Below are 13,414 nucleotides of genomic sequence, written 5' to 3'. Positions count from 1 at the left end.
GCATAATAGTTAAAATACCACTTAAATGCTTTTACGGAAAATCAAAAGACATTTTTGTGGAACAAAGAAAGAAGCATTTGCTTCATTTTGAGCCATGTTTTATGAAGTGTCTGCATTAATTCAAAGTAACACAACAGTAATATTTTGAACAAAAAATGCACAACTTGCTTTAATTCAAATTGTTCTTGAAAACACACGATAGAAAAATCAAATAATCTTTTTTTTTTCTCTTCCTGCAGCCATATTCTCAGTAAATGTCACTTACAGTAGTCTAGACGTTTGACCACACAAGGCGACACTGTTTGTCCCCATGATTAGTCATTTCCATATGTGCGTATTCTTCTCTTAATTCAGTGTATTGGAGCCACTTGGGAAAACAGATTCATGTGGCCAACATGTGCACCACTTGGCTCTGACACTACTCCTCTCCATCCCCCCACCCTAAGTATAAGAAATGGGTGGCAGACGTGTCCCCCGCCCTGGCTACTGCTTTAATTAAAGCCCTAATGATGGGCCTTCAACTGGGAAGCAACTTATCATCACACATAATCACTCGTGTTAAGTGTGGCAGAATTGCAACCATCTGCTTCGTTTGGAAGCAGATTGTTCTTTAAAAACCCAACAGAGAAAAGATATTCTTATGAGAAGAATCTCAAAAAAATCTTTTTAAAAACCTGAAAATATGATTGTCAACAAAGCTTGAATTTTCCCTCTATAATCTGTGATGATTTTTTTTTAATTGAAAGTATTCTTGTAATCATCCATTGCTTTCTTTAACAACAATAAGGAAAATTAGATTTTTTCAGAGACAGCTTAAAAGAAGCCTGGCACACAGAATGTTTGATGAATTTCAAACTGAATACGATCGTATATTTTGAGGAGATTAAAGAAGCTTTAAATTACACCCACATAACGCGTGCACCAGTCTCACAGAAGCATTTTGATTTAAAGCAAGAAAGTAATGCTCTCACTGTTTGGAAATATTCCCTCATTAGTTTTATAAAGTAATCGTATACAAAGCAGGTTTATGGAGTTTATTGTTTTGATGTTTAATTTATGCTTATGCTTTTATTTTTGACTTTTATGTGTTGGCATGAACTCCTAAGCAGCGTGGAGCTGTCGTCAGACTTTTTTATGATGCTGTTTTAATTTTGGATGCATACAGCACTGGATTTATTTCCAATGGATCAATCTGAGGTCAAATAGAGAGTACTTAAGGATTATTTAGCAGCCATGAAACACAGTCATAGTGGAGCTGTCAGGGAAGCTGTAGCCTTAGCTGATGTGATTCTTTTCCATGTTGGAACGATGAAAAAAAAAAAAAGAAAAAGAAAAAAGCTTTGCTATGGTAAAGTAAAGCGGATGGCTTGCTGCCACACGTAAATCCTGATCAAAGGCAGAAGGGAGATTGAGCGTTTTCCATGAAGTAAAGAAAACTTTCAAAGTTAAGTCATTTTAGGAGTGTTTGACATCCTGTCAGGATAATAATATAAGCTCATGAATGGCAGCTTCCCTCTGACGAAGCACAATATTTCATTATTTACTTGTTTTGTGGTCACATATTCACAGAACAGGGCATAGTGTAGTGCTCCCTTTTCAAAGGCCTGGTTCAAATCCTGGCTGAGTCTTTTCTGTGTGGACTTAACATGTTCTTCTTGTGCATGTAAGTTTTCTTCGGGCACTCAACTTTTGTCCCACATGCTTCATAGGTTAATTGATGACTAAATAGATTCTTGGGTATGACTGTGCGTGGTTGTCTGTCTCTGTGTGGTCTCACGACGGAATGCCAAACTGTCCAGGTTGTAACCTGCCTCTTGCCCAATGGTAGCTGGGATAGGCTCCAGCAAACCCAGGACCCTGAGTAAGAATAAGCGAGCATAGAAAATAGAAAATCACAGAACAGAAAGTTGAAGTGTTTTTTTTTTTAAACATGCCAGTAAAATCAACTGTCTGGTCTCCTTCAAGCTCATTGTACAAACTGCTCATCTTCCTCCTGTATCCTCCCATGTGTAATTTCTGCCTGCAGCTAAATACAAAGACCAAAAAAAAAACAAGAAACAAGAAAAACGCAAAAAGAAGCTAAAAATGACGACCTTTCCCGGAGGGGCTCTTTCATCATTCATGCATCATTACTTGGCTATCTATTATCATTTTTACATTTTATGAACGTGATGAGGAAGGCAATAATCAATGCTCCTATGACAAAACAGCACCATTTTTATCAAGTCAGCTTCAATATCATTGAATACATCTACACATCAAAGCTCATGGACAGTTGTGGTGGAATTCTGTGCATGAAGAGCAGTTTCTCATTAAATGCTCCTTGCTGCTCTGATTGCCTCATGTTGGATTAAGTAAAACCTGACATAAATGTCTAAAATATATTTTATTTAGTGGTTCTCTACATTTTCCAAGAACCTTTGTTTTGTGTTCTCCACATTTGTGTCTTTTTTTGGAAATTGTTCCATGCTCTGGCTTTAATCCAGTTAAAATCCAGTTTGAACTTTTCCAGCTACTTTTCTATAACAAACATAAGCTATCTATTTACTAAATTACACTAATAAAGCACAGTGCATATAATGAATAAGCAGCATTGAATTGATATAAATATTGCACAAAATGGTAATAATATTTTTATCAGTGTTTTCATTTTGCATAAACTATCCTATGAGTCTATGGTAACATATGTGTCAAAACGTCGAACTCTGACCTAAGAAATACCTAATTTAGAGAAGGATAGTTATCCAGGACACTGACACCACATTAATAGTGTGGCAGCTGTATGATATTTATGGACAATCTCTGCAGCTTGCATTATGTGACTCAGTCTGTTCTTTAAAAATGGGTGTGTTAATGAGAATGTGGATGTTATATTGAAATGTGCGCAAGATGGTGGATTCAAAATATTTAGTTTATAGTGTTGTATGAATTGCTCGTCCATGTCCTCGTCCTTCATGGTTAAAACTGTTGTTTCAGAAAAAAAAAAATCTGCATGTGCTTGTTTTTTGTAAACTTTCCCAATTTCAACTGATGTGAGAACAAGACATTCTTCCTGTTTGTCTGTGTTCTCATGGTGTAAACTGACAATGTCTGGACTGCATCAAACAGGAAAATTAGCATAATAACACTTTCTTGTGGCAGGACTGCCTCTGGACCACATTGTGGCATGTCCACTGGGATCGCTCTGACTGATTACAATGTTTTTTTTTAATTTAAGTACTACTGCTTTAACTCCACTGTGACCTTAGTGAAAGCACAGAAAGCTTAAATCCAAAGCAGAAAACTGTATTTTTTGACTGAAGTTTCCAACACAGGACTAATTGCATGATGAGACATTTGAAGATAAAGGTTTAGGTTTGGGAATATTTTTCATGTCAAACTCAGACTTTTAAAATACTACAAGTCAATAAAACAGCCAGATTATGTTTTTATTCAATAGTATTCAATTCATTCATATTAACCGAATTTCATTTTAATAATGTAATGTTTCAGAATTTTATGTTTCACATAAAAACGCACATACTCATAAGTACATTTTTTAGAAATTAGTGTGCTGTAAAATATTTATTGTAAGTCAAATAGAAAGTCAAAATTCACATTTTATGCACAATCAATACGACAGGAGGAAGAAGAGGTTAGAGGCCCCTTAATCCACAATGTTGGAAGTCCAGTCTGCAGTTTGCAGTCAGTGATGTTTCTAGGTCATCAACTGGTGTTGGTCCACTCAAATCCAAAGTCCCTGCAGCCATCTGCTAGGAAATTCTATATCACTTCATGCTGCCTTCTGCTGACAAATGAAGATGCAGATGCGGAACTTGGCACCTGCGAGCACAGCTAAAGCTGGTTCAATGGCCATGGTGTTCCTTTGCTTCATTTTGGCCAGCAAACTCTCCTGACCTGAAAATGGAAAGCAAATCTATAGACTGTTGACAAGAAGAAGGTGAGAGAAACCAGACCCAACAGTGAAGGTTACCATCAAAGCAACGTCAGCTTCCACTAGACCTATGCACGGGCACATGCGGATTGCCCCCTTGGCACAGTGCATTGATGAAGTTCATGCAAAAGAGATTCAAGCAAGTTTTAAGTGCATAGAAATTACCATTTGTGCTCAAAACATTGTTTTTTATTTAGTCTGATGTGATATTCTCTTTTTTCTAACACACACAATTTTATTTTTATTTTTAATTCTTATTATCTATAGGCCTTTAAATTATTTGATTACTTTGTCTCAAAATATTATAATTAATGTGTGAGGACTCTATATAGCAGTCGAGTTTCACTTTTGATTTGAATGATAAAAAAATGTAACTTTTCAGGATATTCTAGTTATCTGTAGATGTATATGTAAAGAAAACAGAAATTCGATTAATTGTACACTTTGTATTTAAAAAGTGCCATTTAAAGCTATCAGAGATGCTGTACAGTATGATAAACAGTCATAAAATCATTGACAATACAATAGATTGAAACAAAATTTATTCAATTTTTTTTTTTTAATAGGCATACACGATGAAAGTGGAGATGCTTCTTCCAGAATACAAATTTTTATTTTGGGATTATTAAGACGTATTTAAACAAGGGACTGTTTACTTTTATGTACATTTGTACTGTTTTTGAATCAAAACTATTAAATTAGGTTTGGAAGAAGAGTTTTCGACTAAATATTTGCTTTTTTGTCTGTTTTTGTAGGTGAGGTAAAGTATGACAGTGTCTTAAGGTAACAGATAAGGAAATGCAAGTTGCATTAATCTCAAGACCTGCAGTTCAGTCTTCATTTCCTTTTCTCTGCAGGTCTGAGTGTGCTTGAGTAAGTGCTGAAATAAATATGTGTGGCTGGAATCGATAAAACAGGAATGCCTGCCACGGATATACGTTTCTCTGGAGGGCGTAAGAAAGGGACTGTGTGGCGGTTTAATAAGGTCAGCTAATAATCAGCTTGTTTTTTAACTACAAGTATAAAAACAAGAAAAGTCACTTTTCAAATAGACTTTAGGAAACAACACTTTGATTTCTTAAACGTCCAACAGTGGCAGCTCCAATCAACGTTTAATCTATTGAATGGACATGTGGTCTTTTAATTTTGATTATGCCATTTTTAGCTAAAACAAAAGAAAAAAAACAGTTGTTTTCCAGGACATAGTTTCCACAGAGCAGCAGGAGTTCACTAGAAGTTCAGCTCTGAGTTGTTGCTGAGACTTGGAGAGACTGACTTGGATGTACATAAGATTTTTGAGAGTTCTAGAGTTTACGACTGTATAGTTTTCTTTCTTTTCTTCCCTGTATATTTTGTGTCATGTGTTTATTTTCATCTTATTTCCATGGTGCTGCTACTACAACTACATTTCCTTTCATGGATTAATAAAGTTGTTCTTGAATCTTGAATCTTGTTAGCAGGATCGTTGGTGGAGAGTAATCTGCGCCACTTCAGTATTGGAGCGATCCAAGCACACAGTTTTAAGCTAAATGCCAGCTAAACACAGACGTACATGGATCTAGTCGTCTGCAAGTGGATGCATCAAAATAGAGTGGAGCGGGAAGTGTGTGGCCCACAAGATCCTATTTTCTCCGTCACAAAAAAGCTCTTTTTTAAGGTGCATTTTTTTCTTATAATTAGTCTTTTTATAATTTCACTTCTACAAGTTTTATTCCCCTTTTTATAAAAGTGTTCCATCTTTAGATTTACTTATAGGAGTATATGTCTCTGCCTGCTTCATCTGCTTCTTCAAACCATGGCCTATTTAGTCATAAATGATTACAACAAGCCTTTTTTTACTCTGCGAACATCTTTTAATAATGTTATCATTGGTGGAGCTTGTCATCACAAATTGCTTGACTATGCTACACATAAAAGCTGTCCCTAATTTGTATTTATTTATCATTCGAAAGAACTTGAAAGCATGTTTATTCCTTCAACGGTCATTGCTTTGGTGTCGTTTGACCATTTAACACTGAGTAACCGCTTATGAGCCATGACAGACATTACAACCACTGGTTTTCACGGTTGGCTCTTAACCAATGTATCATGACAGGCAATTGACTCTGAATGATCTCTCGTGTTTCTTCCGACTGCTCTGTGCAGATAGGTTGGGGTGCAAATGTGAGGCTGGGGGACGATTGCAGTGTGCAGCAGTTGAGTCGTGCCCTGGAGAGAAGGAAGTGTATTCTTTTTATCAGAGGGAAAGATCAGAGGAGACGGATAATTTAGTTATCACATCTGCGGTGATTAGTGGGACAGGACACAGTTTGCTGATAAGGATCTGCCAGCTTTCTTAAAGCCACTGTTCTTATATGAAGATCAAAAAAGGCGTATTGATGTACTCTTTTGATTCACAACTGTTCAATTCTTTATCAGCTTTTGCTATTTTATAATTTTTAAAAAATCAGTAAAGCCCCATGCACCCATAAAGGGTGGTGATCCGTACAGGTGTTACAGGTTTTGGGTTGTCCAGGCCCCTTGGAGGGTCGTAGACAGGAGCAGATGCATCTGAAGGGGAGCACAGGTGTCAAGCAGTTCTTTTAAGTTTTACACGGGCCATAATGAAAATGGAACATATGATTGTTGTGCAGTTGGTAAGTGTATTGTGAAGTGTTTATAAGGAAAATGTAAGTTTCACACATTTATGACGTATGGGTGATACTTGCATGCAGAGCCCTTACATAACACTTTGTACGGTGCGAGTACTGGGTTCAATTGACCGTGCAAATACTGCACGCACGGGGTGTGCAGATTAGTGGACGCCCCTACATGCACTTGATACGTAAGTACCTGTAGGACTGCAATAGGATGCCTACACAAACTACGCTCTGATAATAATTTCCTAAATTCTGTTAGTCAGGCTGCACACAAAGAACACACGAGTGCAGCGTGCTGCACATACAAAAAAAAAAGGGAGTGTGTACTTAATACTTGAACAGCACTTACAGGCCCGTTGCAAAGTGTACAGGGTTTGAAAAATTAAAAATCCATACAACATGCCACCGTCTCGCTTTCTTCACCCTTACTTACCGTTATGTGTTGGTTAAGTGTTTGCTACAATCTGTCGCCAGCATGCCCACAGACAAAAATGTGCATAAACTCTACAGGCATTTCTTTACAGTCCGTTTTCAGAAAATGCTTCCTGACAGGGTTCATCAAGCGATCTACAGCTTTGATTTCTTCTGTCGGCCACCTGCATGCCCCGTACAGGTTTCCCCATTTTTCACCCACAGACAGCCTGTTTCCACCAATATGTGCAGTTGTGACTAAAGCCTACAGTGGGATGTAAAATAAACTTTTTATTTATTTAGTTGTGAAAATATCTTCCTTTTTTTATATAGTAACAATAGCTAAATATGTTAAAGGTCCAAGAATTGATAGAAGCAGCGGCAGCCTCGGCCCATAATCATACAAATAAAAAGTTGAAAATTTAAATGGATTCTACAATTGTTTGCAGAGTTAGATAAAAAAAGTAGGTAGCATTTTCAGTCAAGCATGAAAGTGCAAACTAACTGAATACAGACTGGAATGAAACAGGATGCAAAGCACAAGGAAAGATATGTTATTTGGAATGTGCTAGTTCCGATTACTTTGTCTTGGTTTTATTTAATTTTTCTTTTAAGCAGGTCTAGCATTTTAATTGACTCCCTGGAACTGTATATTCACTTAGACTTGGCAGAGGAACTTCATTTTAAAGAGAAGACTGGCTTTTAACTCACTCTGAGCTGCCAGCCTCTTCCTCTTTTCTTTCTTGATCTCTTTGCCCTCCACAGTCTCTTCTGGTTTTTTTAGGACTTACGTGTTTCAAGAGTTGCAACGATGTTACCAGCAGCCGAACCAAGAATTTCATGCTACGGTCATGATTTGCCTAAAATCTAATGAAAGAAGTAAACTCCACACGTAGGTAGAGGTGGTAAAATGTGGGTGTGGTCAGGCAGATTGCTGCAAAGTTTGGGCCATGTTTGTTTGTTACATTTCTAAACACAAATGGGTGCTAAATGATCTACTTCAAACACTTTCACACTTTAAAAAATTGAAGAGGAGGTGGTTTCCTTGCAGCTCCCAGCTGGCAGTTTGATTCCGATTTTGTTTTATGTGCTTGATCTATAATAAGCAAGAACTGTCCTGTCTGATTAGCTATGCTTGGTGGTCCACTCCTTGGCTTGCTCCACCCCATCAACCCCATCTAATTCTACACAGAGTGAGAAGGGGACCACAAAAATACTTGTTGTCAGAGGACAGATGGAGGGAGGAAGCTCCACTGGACTTCGTTTTGATTTTTTTGTTATCCCCTGGGTTCCCTGCTCATTAGTTGCCCTGGGACAGTAATGGGAGTATTGTATGTTGAAACTTTTTTATTATTATAATTTTGAGCTAAGTTTGGGTCTTAAGCCTAATTTTATCAAGCCTACTAGGTGCATATAAAACATTATAGTCAGATTCATCTGTCGTACAAGTATTTTATTTATTTATTGTAAATTTAAGTGCTTGTAATCCATGCAACATAAATATTTTATTTAAATCAAATATATTAAATCAATCAACTTTGCATAATTCCAGAGCAAAGTTGGTAAAAAAAAAATTGAAATTAAACAATTATTTGACACAACACATAAAAAATATGTAAACATTTGTCAAGGTATAAATGTTTCGTTTTTTTATTTAATTTTGTAATAGATTTTTTTTATTTATTAGAAAACTCATATCTTGTTTTATTTATTTTTTTATTAGAAACTCATATCTTAGCACTTTTAATTGCTTTCAGTTAGATAATGTATTTTGTCAACCCATTAAGATTTTTTTCATAGAAAGTAAATTAATTTAATAATTAACAGTGTCATTCGTATGTATTCAATTTTAAGTACTGCTTTTTAAAATATTTATTATATTTCACAATCCTTTGAAAGGTCAAATAATTATTTCAAATTATGAGAATTTGTAAACCATTTCCATTAGATTTATTTATTTGATAGAAATAAATTCTGTGCAGGTATGCTCTGCTAAATGATAAGTTCACTGGAAGCTTTCAGGAAAACCAAAGGAATGAAGCGAAAGACAAAAATATATTTTAAAGACAAGAAAAGGGAAGTTTGCTTTACATGGTGCATTTTTTTTCAGACCACCAGAAAATTGACCCAGGACTTCTTTCCGGTAAATAGGACAAGCACTGCATATGCTGTCTCCACATCGTTTTCTGGGAGGGTGAGTTATGCAAGCCCTCTTTCACTGCTAATTCCATCAAAGCTTTGGGAAGACTTCTAATTGGGCGTCTCTATTTTTGGTTGTCTTCCAGCTCTGTTTTGCTGCCTTTGAGAAAAGGCAGCGCAGCGAATGTAAAGCTGTGTGATAACAGGGCCATTCGCCACAGTACTGAGTTTGACCCTGCAACCAGCCTCCATGACGGATGTGAGATGATTCGTAGCCCTGCAGCTCAGCACGACACACTCAGCACAACTCAAATACTCTCTCCCTATCTCTTATTTTCCTGTCTTCCCCCGTTTCAACTCTCACTCTCTGTCCATCTCTTCCCCCCCTCACTTTCTGCTGCTCTGTCGATTCACTCTGTTCTGTATGCTTTCTATTTAAAGCAGATGCCATAACCACCCACTGCTGCTTTAAGAAGTGGTGACTCACCTAAACAGATCAGCCCAGTGGACTGTGTGTTTGCATGTGAGAGTGTGTGTGTGTGTGTGTGAGAGACAGAGGCAGACTTATATCATCCCAGCCTGGGTCTACTTTCCAGGCCCCTTTTCTGTTTGGTGACAAGTACAGCTGCTTTTGAACGATAGCACTTGTCGTCAAGCTGGTATCCACAGGATCTGTGGAAGGATGCAAATGCGTACATGAACACAGATCCACTGAAGTGCCTTCTGTGCATGCTTCACTACCGGGTTATTGCTTTTTTAGGATACTTTTTGGGGCACAGAAAATAAGAAAAACAAAATATGATACATAATATACTTTCACAGACTGTGTATTTTGAGACAGGAAGTATTCTGTGCTCTGGAATAACACACATCAGCAATTAGATTACAAAAATAAAAACTGGGCGATTGTATTTGAAAGGCTGTGTGTATAAGTGCCAAGAGTGGAACAAGGTGGGATCCGTATGTTTGAGCAAGTTATACAGAACTTGCAGGCTGAGCCGTTTTCATAGCCATCGTTGTGAGGCTCCCCCTTACTTTACTGCATTATTAAATGAAATCTGAATAATTCAACACATTTCATATTAAACAAAATTTTTTGCAACTTACGGAGGGGCACTCATAATAGTTAATGGACTTTGATGAGTTGCATGTCAAGAAATATTTCTATTTGTTGCTTTTGTTTGGTGGATAACATTAGTTACACTCGGATTAGGAATTCCTAATCCCTACGTCAAGAAACAAAAGATTACAATTTGAAATATTAAACCCAAAAGACAAATTGGTCAGATTAAGTTGATCTCTGCTGCAAATATGCCATTAGGCAAACTCTGTGCGGTAAGAATTTTCTAACCCTGCCTAAGAGATGATAGGCAGCATCTAAGTCCCAGCCATGACGCAGCAAAGTCATGGCGGTCGAGGACTGACTTGTGTGTGGACTTGTTAGTCATGCTTTGATGCACAGTTTAAAGAGGACTCCAGGAGGCTTGTCCCATGCGCACATCTGCACACGAAACGTTGTACACACCTACACACAGATAAGAGACTTTTTGCACATTGCACAAAAACACACACAACGATACACACACACACACACACAGCCCAGCGAGTATAAAACAGCTTCATCATTCAGTAGTCTGACATAAAACTGTGTGTTAGGTAGAAACCAAATACACACACCATGATGATGTAAGAGAAAAAAAAAAAGCATGTTTAAATCTTAATTTACATATCTATTCATACGTATTTATAAATATGATTTTTTATTTGAAGATAAAATATTTGAATTCATGAAGAGCCACGAAACAGATTTAAAGTTTACTAAATTGTGACCTAATGTGTTTTGTGCGTGACATGGTGTCACAAAGTTCTGAATTATTTTTCTAAATTCAGTATTACTTTTTTGTGTGATTATTGCAAAAAAAAAAAAAAAGTGTTACGTAAAAATAAAGGTTTGATGTTTAAACAAGTTTAAAAAAAGTAATTACTTTTTTTAAATCATAAATTGTTTTACCGTTAAATAATAAAAATTGTCTTAGTGAATTTGAATAATTAAAAAAAGCTGGTATTAAAAATTGGCAACATATGGAAACCTATTTTAAAACAGTTTTGTACAGTTCTGTACTCTTTTGTTCCTGATTCATAAAAATAAAAATATTTCTATATAAAATTTATGATAATTTCAAAATTTCATCGGAGTGTGACATAAAATGTGTAAGTAGTTTAAAATATGTATTTTAGATTGAATAAAAAAATGTCTGTTATTTTTTTGACTCTTTTCGAAATATGATTTAGCAGAGTTTAAAAAAGTGACAAACTATTCTCTGTGTGTGAAAAAAAATCAGTAATGTCAGTTGTTATTTACTCTTTTAATTACATACATTAAAATAATTATATTCCTTTCATGCAATATTTTTTTTAAATCTTTGACTGAAAATCATACAGAAAACTTTTTGTTTGGGAGATAATAGGAAGTTTGAAGTTAAAGCAGTCATAGAAATTCCCTTTTCGTTGTTATTTATTCAATTGTCTTACAGGTTAAATCTTGGACTGTTCTGGAAATAATGCCAGAGCTTTGCTCGCTCCGCTTATTTGAAAGGTGCAGACTCTTTATTAGGCAAGGCGGCATCCAGGAACTCCGGCGAGCCCTCGGCAGCTGTCGCTGCTCTGTCTTTACATGCAATAAAGTTTTTTGCCACATGTGGAGGATCTCTCCCTCTTTTTGAAGAAGACTTTTTTTTGGTTTATAATTTATACATTTACCTTACTTGCTTCTGCGTGCAGTGGCCTCCTGCATTTTTTAAAGGCCAGGCATTGAGGGATTTTCTGTCATGCTCTCTTGCTTTGTTCCGATCACGCAAGCTGCTGCCATCCCACAGGCAGGAACACTGGCAAACCACGAGGCCCTGGCTCATGCCTTCAACATAAAACAAAATCACATGTACATCCATGCAGGAGCAGCACCATGCTAACTGTGCAAACATTCAAAGATGGAGGCCTGCTTCACTCCATAAAAGAATCTGGAGCAATTTGTCTTTTTCCCGCTGCATGAGTGTTTTTCACACAATCATACTCCAAAATAAGCCACTCCTTCATCTGTGTGGCTCAGCAAGTGAAGGGTGTTGAATTTTCCTCTCACACCCATGCATTCAGCGACAGTCTTCCTCTTCTGCTCCCTGTGGGGAACACATGGCTGTCAGACAAATAGGAGGAAGAGGGAGAGCCTGAGAAGAACACATTAGGCAAACAGGCCGCTAGTTCTTGGATGGCACTTTCAAATTTCCTGCATGCTATGCATTGCACACGGGCTGACAAACTGAAAATAACAAAATAATAATCATGCACATTTATTATAAGGTGAAAACCTTTTTATATTTGTAATTTCCCGTTTGAAGAAATTGCCAAAAAATACATATATCTCATCTTGCGATCACATTGCATTAATACCTGTTTTTGGCTTTTATTTCCTTCTTTTTTATTTTCAAACACATTTTTTGATACAACTGTAGAATTCATGACAAAATAAATACAAGAGAATGAAGAGACGTTTTCCTTGACTGAACATACAACCAGACTGATTGGCTCGAGCCAGCTTTCCGCTACTATTTAACAATGGGGCTGCTGTACAAAACAAGTAAGATTATTGATTTCAAAAGAAATAATGAACAAATAGGTTAAATAAAATGTCAAAAAGAAAACACAGGATATTAAAATGTAATTAAAATTGATACATTAAAGTATTTTATCATGAGGAACTGTGTAATTGTGTCATTTAAGGAAAATGTAAGGGAAAAAAAGATATTTTATCTATCTATCTATCTATCTATCTATCTATCTATCTATCTATCTATCTATCTATCTATCTATCTATCTATCTATCTATCTATCTATCTATCTATCTATCTATCTATCTATCTATCTATCTATCTATCTATCTATCTATCTATCTATCTATCTATCTATCTATCTATCTATCTATCTATCTATCTATCTATCTATCTATCTATCTATCTATCTATCTATCTATCTATCTATCTATCTATCTATCTATCTATCTATCTATCTATCTATCTATCATAAAGTTTGGATTGAAAGCTAAACGTCTTGCATGCAAAAGGCTGGCATTATGCAATCAACATTTTCTCTAGATGTATTTAAGCAACGTTTTTAACAATAAACATAACCAATTAACTGATTATTCCTTTATGTAAAATCATAAAAATTAAAATAAAATGGTGTTATATTACAGTGTTGCACATTTTCGGCGCAAAAGTGAATCAAAACAACAAAAAAA

General features: G+C 36.1%; 1 long non-coding RNA gene across 1 annotated transcript; it reads right to left on the bottom strand.

The window, feature by feature from the left end:
- Positions 1-3,407: 3,407 nt before the first annotated feature.
- On the bottom strand, positions 3,408-12,989 carry LOC144988840 (uncharacterized). The gene is made up of 2 exons (XR_013652879.1): positions 11,884-12,989; positions 3,408-3,897 (listed from the first exon to the last, which is right to left on the bottom strand). It is a non-coding gene; the product is annotated as an uncharacterized LOC144988840 (long non-coding RNA).
- Positions 12,990-13,414: the final 425 nt, after the last annotated feature.

Source organism: Oryzias latipes, chromosome 21 (assembly GCF_053564925.1).
Source record: "Oryzias latipes strain Hd-rR chromosome 21, Olatipes_Hd-rR_3.1".
Taxonomy (NCBI): domain Eukaryota; kingdom Metazoa; phylum Chordata; class Actinopteri; order Beloniformes; family Adrianichthyidae; genus Oryzias; species Oryzias latipes.
The sequence above is the reverse complement of the archived record's forward strand: the minus strand, read 5'-3'. Positions and strand labels throughout refer to the sequence as shown.